This window comes from Tiliqua scincoides, chromosome 13 (genome assembly GCF_035046505.1).
Source record: "Tiliqua scincoides isolate rTilSci1 chromosome 13, rTilSci1.hap2, whole genome shotgun sequence".
Classification (NCBI taxonomy): Eukaryota; Metazoa; Chordata; class Lepidosauria; order Squamata; family Scincidae; genus Tiliqua; species Tiliqua scincoides.
In genome coordinates, this window is record NC_089833.1 from 17,184,700 (window position 1) to 17,193,105 (window position 8,406).

Consider the following 8,406-nt stretch of genomic DNA (forward strand, 5'->3'; position numbering starts at 1 on the left):
TTGTTGGCAAACGCTAGGACAGTTGGAGAAGATGCGGGTTAATTTCTTCTAGGTGGTCCAAGTGCATGTCAATCCCATTGATTGATGGAAGCCCAAACCCACCCTTCCCCACGTCTGCTTGCCCCTCTAAACTCCCCTGATCACTCATAAATTTTGGACTGCAGCCAATGCATCCTGCTGGAGGAGAAACATTTCCCTACAAATGGTTGATGGTTGGCAACCTTCAGTCTCGAAAGACTATGGTATAAGCCTACAGCACCCGGTATTCCCAGGCGGTCTCCCATCCAAGTACTGACCAGGCCTGACTCTGCTTAGCTTCCGAGATCATGGTATAAGCCTACAGCGCCCGGTATTCCCAGGCGGTCTCCCATCCAAGTACTGACCAGGCCTGACCCTGCTTAGCTTCCGAGATCATGGTATAAGCCTACAGCGCCCGGTATTCCCAGGCGGTCTCCCATCCAAGTACTGACCAGGCCTGACCCTGCTTAGCTTCCGAGATCATGGTATAAGCCTACAGCGCCCGGTATTCCCAGGCGGTCTCCCATCCAAGTACTGACCAGGCCTGACTCTGCTTAGCTTCCGAGATCATGGTATAAGCCTACAGCGCCCGGTATTCCCCGGTGGTCTCCCATCCAAGTACTAACCAGGCCTGACCCTGCTTAGCTTCCGAGATCAGGCATGTGCAGGGTAACAGTTGCTGTCAATGTATTTATGATATTTTATATTCATTTGGTCTTTTTCTTTTTCCTCTCTCTTATTATCAGCTTGTGATTCCCTTGAACACAGGACTGCTAAGGTGTAAAAACAAGCAAAAGTGCTTTAAACCAGTGTGCATGACCTGTGGGTCACAACCCCAATGCGGTCACAAAGCTTCATTTGGGGGATCACGGCAAACTTTCCAAGCTTGCGCAAGAGAGGGCTGGGATCCAATGCCATCGTGGTGCTTCCTTATCAAAACTGAGTTCCAGATATAATCCTGCACAACCTCTTCTCGCTGTCTCGCCCCACAGCTCCAAAGGTTGGCCTTACCGAGGCTGCTATCTCACAGGGTTGTTGTAAAAACATAGGAGGTAGGCGGAAACGGGGTAAGGTGTTGGGCAGTGACGGGGCAGGTGTGAGTGGATCAGATCCTTGGAGGGGGGTGGGATCAGCAGTGGGTCCCCAGTCTCAAACTATCTATATATCTATATCTATCTGGGTTGTGGTACAACAAAGGTTAAAACCACTACTTTAAGCTGCTTTAAACCACTGCTTTAAGCTGCCCAGAGCCAATAGAACAGGCCGGGCTTTAAATTAGGAAAGAAAACTAATTTAATAAAGATAAAGAGTTTGTTTAATATGATCTCAGCACTCTATCTTTGGGATTCTTACAGCTCTGCCTGAGTGCACGGGCTCATGGCAGCGTTGGGGAACCACTGTAGGTTCCCAAAATGCCTTAGCGTTGCCAAGAGTAGAAATGTATCTTCCAGATAGTTATCTTTACATAATGTCACGCTTCAGACCTATTTGCTTTGAATGATTGCTCTCTTAACGACACTGAGATGGGAAGATGGGGGGGGAGAGGTTTTCAAATTTACATCCCTGTGAAAATGGCTAAAGTGCCTTCTTACCTTCCTGGAGCCTTCGCTCTGCTCGGCAAATTTCAAAAATAATCATAGGCTTTAGGTTGCCAAATAGAGTCATGAAGGTTCCGGAAGAATGAAAACATTGATTTTTTTTTTTTCCCAGCTATCCATTTTTGACAGAAACAAGTAGGATTTCATTTCAGATGCTGGCCATTAACTCACAGTAGCTTTATAAGCTTAAGCGGGACTAATCAGCTTTGTAGACAGCGGGCCAGTCTAAATACAAACTGGAATATCCTAATTGACATTGCATAGTGTTAACGGGGGTGTTTTGTACGTGCAAGAATTGGATTTGTAACCCCAGTATGCTGTGCCTCTGCTCCGCAGTACATTTCAGATGCTCACATAGTGTTTTTTGTTTGGGCAGCTGGTGTGGCAGCTTCCTGAATGCTACCAACGTCCATAAGAACATAAGAACAGTCATGCTGGATCAGGTCAAGAGTCCATTCAGATTCCTGTATCTCCAAGTTGCCCACCAGAAGCCTCAAGGAAATGACTAGATACCTGTGTCATTCAGAGATAGCCTACTTCTAGGACCAGGAGGTTGTTTTGCATCCATTATGGCTTGGAATCTGTGATGGACACTCCCTCCATCAATCTGTCCCATCCCCTTTTAAAAGTACCTAGCCCATGAGCCATCACCACACCTTGTGGCAAGGAGTTCCACAGGTTAACAACATGCTGGGGAAAGAAATGTTTTCTTTTGTCACTTCTGACTCTCCCGCCACTCAATTTTAGTGGACGTCCCCTGGCTCTGGGGTTGTGCAAAAGGGAAGGGGATGGGCAGTGAGGACAGAGTGATATTATTTTCCCTCTCACACAACACCAGAATCAGGGGCATCCATTAAAATTGAGTGTTGGGAGAGTTAGAACAGGCAAAAGGAAATATTTCTTTACCCAGCGTGTCATTAATCTGTGGAACTCCTTGCTACCTGATGTGGTGATGGTGCCTGGCCTAGAAGCCTTTGGAAGGGGTTTGGACAGACTGATGGAAGAAAGTCTATCACAGGTTACAAGTTGTGATGGGTACTGGTTTTGGTAGACTACCTCCGAATGCCAAGTGCAGGGGAGTGGTAGTGAGATGCAAGCACCATGTCTGTGTGCTCCATGAGATAACCGGTTAGGCCACTTTGAGATACAGGAAGCTGGACTAGATGGACCTTTGACCTGATCCAGTGGGGCTCTTCTTGTGCTCATGTTCTTATACATCAATGTTGAGCAATGGGAGAAGTCCACACAGCAACATGTCTGGATGCTGGGATAGAGCATCTGTGCATAGATGGGAGAGAATCGAGGCAGTTCAAGGGGGCAGGGCAAAAACCTTTACACTGGTGTTGTTGGACAAAACTTCAAAACAAAGGGAAAAGGCAAGTGGATATATCCCCTGTACACTCTCCAAGCCTCCTCCTCGGTGGGTCATGCAATCTATTTTTCATTTTATCTCTGCTTTGACACGGCATTGCAAATGGATGTGTTTCGGTTTGGAATCCTTGCATAGAGATGGCTTCCCTGAGCCTTCTGTGCGGCTTCTGATAACACATTTGTTTGAATTGTGTAGCCTTCCGCTGTCTTTATATCAGGCGCTGTTTCTTTGCCTGACACCGAGCTCTTTAGAAGCAGAAGAAGGAAAAAAAAAAAAAAACCTCTTTCCCCTAATCTTTTATATTATTTCTTAATAAACCTTGAGGATAACTTTCTTGTATCCTATTAGGCCTTTCCACAATAAGAGTTGGGTATTTGGGGTGGGGGAGAGAAAGTCAAGTATAATGCCATGAGCCAAATGTTATAATCCTGACGTGGGTTCAAGAGAAAAATATCAATTTAATTCAGGCTGGAGTTTGGAAGCCCCTGCATTAGACTGCAGAGGAGGACACAATGGAATGACACGCAACCAAATGTCATTGCACCCCCAAGTTGTGGGCACATGGAATTGGTTATTAGCAGTGAGATTCCCAATGATCCCAGACCTTCAACCACTGCCCTTACATGCCAGCCATGACCTTGGTGTGGCTGTTATAGCACATGCAAGTACATTGCGCCCTTGGTGTGCATGGAGGATTCATTCCAGGACCCTCCCATGCAGATACTGAATTCCATGGATAATGAGATCTGTGGGGCTGACATAATACAGCAATTACTTACCTGGTCAGCAGGGATGGCCTCTTCAAGATTCTCCCCAAGATCAGATGTCCACCCAGGCTCCTCAGCATCATCAGATCCTTCCACAAGGACATGAAGGGCACTGTTGTCTTCGATGGCTCCACATCAGACCCCTTTGACATCCAAAGCGGCGTGAAGCAGGGCTGTGTTCTTGCACCAACCTTGTTTGGGATTTTCTTCGCTGTCCTGCTGAAGCAGGCCTTTGGAACTGCAACAGAAGGCATCTATCTCCGGACCAGATCAGATGGAAAGCTCTTCAACCTCTCCAGACTGAGAGCAAAGTCCAAAGTCCAGCTGAAATGTCTTCATGACTTCCTCTTTGCCGACGATGCAGCTGTCACTGCCCACTCTGCCAAAGATCTCCAGCAGCTCATGGATCGTTTTAGCAAGGCCTGCCAAGATTTTGGACTGACGATCGTGAGAATGGATGATGGCCAGATCCCAAAAGATCTCCTCTATGGAGAACTCGTGCAAGGAAAGCACCCTACAGGTAGACCACAGCTACGATACAAGGACATCTGCAAGAGGGATCTGAAGGCCTTAGGAATGAACCTCAACAGGTGGGAAACCCTGGCCTCTGAGCGGCCCGCTTGGAGGCAGGCTGTGCAGCATGGCCTTTCCCAGTTTGAAGAGGCACTTGGCCAGCAGTCTGAGGCAAAGAGGCAAAGAAGGAAGGCCCATAGCCAGGGAGACAGACCAGGGACAGACTGCACTTGCTCCCGGTGTGGAACATAACATAACATAAGAACAGCCCCACTGGATCAGGCCATAGGCCCATCTAGTCCAGCTTCCTGTATCTCACAGCGGCCCACCAAATGCCCCAGGGAGCACACCAGATAACAAGAGACCTCATCCTGGTGCTCTCCCCTACATCTGGCATTCTGACTTAACCCATTCCTAAAATCAGGAGGTTGCGCATACACATCATGGCTTGTACCCCATAATGGATTTTTCCTCCAGAAACTTGTCCAATCCCCTTTTAAAGGCGTCTAGGCTAGACGCCAGCACCACATCCTGTGGCAAGGAGTTCCACAGACCGACCACGCGCTGAGTAAAGAAATATTTTCTTTTGTCTGTCCTAACCCGCCCAACACTCAATTTTAGTGGATGTCCCCTGGTTCTGGTATTATGTGAGAGTGTAAAGAGCATCTCCCTATCCACTCTGTCCATCCCCTGCATAATTTTGTATGTCTCAATCATGTCCCCCCTCAAGCATCTCTTTTCTAGGCTGAAGAGGCCCAAACGCCATAGCCTTTCCTCATAAGGAAGGTGCCCCAGCCCCGTAATCATCTTAGTCGCTCTCTTTTGCACCTTTTCCATTTCCACTATGTCTTTTTTGAGATGCGGCGACCAGAACTGGACACAATACTCCAGGTGTGGCCTTACCATCGATTTGTACAACGGCATTATAATACTAACCGTTTTGTTCTCAATACCCTTCCTAATGATCCCAAGCATAGAATTGGCCTTCTTCACTGCCGCCGCACATTGGGTCGACACTTTCATCGACCTGTCCACCACCACCCCAAGATCTCTCTCCTGATCTGTCACAGACAGCTCAGAACCCATCAGCCTATATCTAAAGTTTTGATTTTTTGCCCCAATGTGCATGACTTTACACTTACTGACATTGAAGCGCATCTGCCATTTTGCTGCCCATTCTGCCAGTCTGGAGAGATCCTTCTGGAGCTCCTCACAATCACTTCTGGTCTTTACCACTCGGAAAAGTTTGGTGTCATCTGCAAACTTAGCCACTTCACTGCTCAACCCTGTCTCCAGGTCATTTATGAAGAGGCTGAAAAGCACCGGTCCCAGGACAGATCCTTGGGGCACACCGCTTTTCACCTCTCTCCATTGTGAAAATTGCCCATTGACACCCACTCTCTGCTTCCTGGCCTCCAACCAGTTCTCAATCCAGGAGAGGACCTGTCCTCTAATTCCCTGACTGTGGAGTTTTTTCAGTAGCCTTTGGTGAGGGACCGTGTCAAACGCCTTCTGAAAGTCCAGATATATAATGTCCACGTTTTCTCCTGCATCCACATGCCTGTTGACCTTTTCAAAGAATTCTATAAGGTTTGTGAGGCAAGACTTACCCTTACAGAAGCCATGCTGACTCTCCCTCAGCAAGGCCTGTTTGTCTTGGGGATTGTCACTCCCGAATCGGCCTTTTCAGCCACACTAGACGCTGTGCCAGAATGACCTTTCAGAGCACGATACCATAGTCTTTCGAGACTGAAGGTTGCCAATACAATATACTTACCTGGGGCTGCTCCTGGCCCTCCAGTGGTCACCTGTGGCCTCCCTGTGCCTCAGAATAGCTCCCAGATGTGACTGGTAGACACTTTTGGTGGCATCTGCAAAGTTCTCAGTGGTCCTCCAGCTACAGGCTCGGCATTTGAGGACACCAAAATCTGTAGGTGCCAAGCCCATAGATCAGGAGAGCCCACTGTATGTTAAAGGCATCATTTAATCATGTCAAAGCTTATGATAGCCAGCAATGAATACACAGACGGAGTCATGATTCACACTGTTGCCGGTTTTGTCCTGGGGCAATTCCACCAGGAGCCCTAGCTAGAGTGCTTTTGTGCCCAGACTCACCCCGTTGCTCTGTTGAAATCACAGATCCTAACAGTGACACAACAATTGACTTGACTGGTCCCATTACTTAGAAGTCAGCCTGCTGGCGCTAGTGGCTGCCTCCGTGCTGATCCCATTAGGCATCACTGCTGGAGGTTTTGCCCCAAGGGCTCACAGAGGAAGGTGCACTGTTGATGTTCCTAGCAAGAAGCCAAATAAAGATAAATGCCTCCCCTTTTTTAATCAATGTGCGTGCTTGGCCTCATCTCTGTAGCTTCCAGGCTAATGAGTTATACTCCATTGCATCTCAGATCATCAGAGCCCGATTAAGATTTCTCCGGCTCCCAGCACAGATATGTTAGACTCCTAACCCTGTGTGTGGCATATTTAAATGATAGAGTAGATAATAGCAGATTGCATTCATTTATTCAAATCCCAGTGAATTTCTTCTTGTTCGTTATGGGGCGGTGGAAGCTGTACCAAGTTCTCCCTAAAGCGGAAGAAATGTGGGATTCTGCTAAATCCCAGTTCCACATGCAAGCCCTTAGGCATGCCATCAGTCGCTCTTGGGGTGAAGGTGGATGTACTTCACACCGCACGTGATTCATCTATGGAATTTGGCTGCCACGGGGTGCAGTGATTTGCCACTAGGCTTAGATACGTTTCAAAGGGAGTGAGACAAATTCATGGAAGTCTATCAGTGACTGCCAATTGGTGGAGAGTGCATTAGGGCACTGACAGCCCAATCCTAACTAGCGCTGGCACAGCGAGGCCCCATGGCCTGTGCTGTATCGAGCACTAGTTGGTGTCCCTAACAGGACTTCAGCATCCAAGGAATGTGCTATCTGTTGGGGCTTCCAGAACAAATCCCTAATTTACTATCAATTAGCGTCATTGGGAGATTTCAATTTCTAATTTTGTGATGAGTGGGGAGGGGAAAAAAATGGGGCTATGATTAGTCAAAATTAAATACTGTCAAATCCCATTGATTCCAGGAAAATGAAGCATGTTTTGAACCTCCTGACTGAAATCATTAGAGGAAGCCAATGTGATATTAGTGAGGTAGCTGACATTTGTTGTAGCTGATGTGGCCTGGCTCAGAATACTAATTGGTCTAGCTTGCAATGTTCCAATGCATTGTGAGTTGAGCATAGTTCCCGGGGGTGGGGGTCGTCTTCTCTGGACCAGCAGGAGATTCTGCACTTTATTATTATTAATTATTATTAACAGTATTTATATACCGCTTTTCAACTAAAAGTTCACAAAGCGATTTACAAAGAAAAATCAAAAAACTAACTATAAATAAATAACAAGTGCAAATCACTTGTGCAATTAGTCAGTTTTCAATGTGTAAGTCTCATATTTTTCATTCAAGAGTGCCAGTAAGAGAATGTTGGACTTGACCAGGGAGACTTGGAGTCATACGAAACTCCATGGGTGACCTTAACCCAGTCATTCTCTCTTTGTTTACCTTGCAGGGTGGTTGTGAGAATAAAGTGGGATAACCCCTTGCATATCATCTTGAGTTTTTAGGAGCAACACTCAGTAACAATGGCTTAACTGTTACCCTGCACGTGCCTGAACTTGTCTGATCTCGGAAGCTAAGCAGGGTCAGGCCTGGTTAGTACTTGGATGGAAGACCGCCTGGGAATACCGGGTGCTGTAGGCTTATACTGTGATCTCGGAAGCTAAGCAGGGTCAGGCCTGGTTAGTACATGGATGGGAGACCGCCTGGGAATACTGGGTGCTGTAGGCTTATACCGTGATCTCGGAAGCTAAGCAGGGTCAGGCCTGGTTAGTACTTGGATGGGAGACCGCCTGGGAATACCGGGTGCTGTAGGCTTATACCGTGATCTCGGAAGCTAAGCAGGTTCAGGCCTGGTTAGTACTTGGATGGGAGACCGCCTGGGAATATCGGGTGCTGTAGGCTTATACCATGATCTCGGAAGCTAAGCAGGGTCAGGCCTGGTTAGCACTTGGATGGGAGACCACCTGGGAATACTGGGTGCTGTAGGCTTATACCATAGTCTTTCGAGACTGAAGG

General features: G+C 47.4%; 1 pseudogene; it reads left to right on the forward strand.

Moving 5' to 3' along the window:
- Nucleotides 1-7,909: 7,909 nt before the first annotated feature.
- LOC136634175 (5S ribosomal RNA) lies at nucleotides 7,910-8,031 on the forward strand (annotated as a pseudogene).
- Nucleotides 8,032-8,406: the final 375 nt, after the last annotated feature.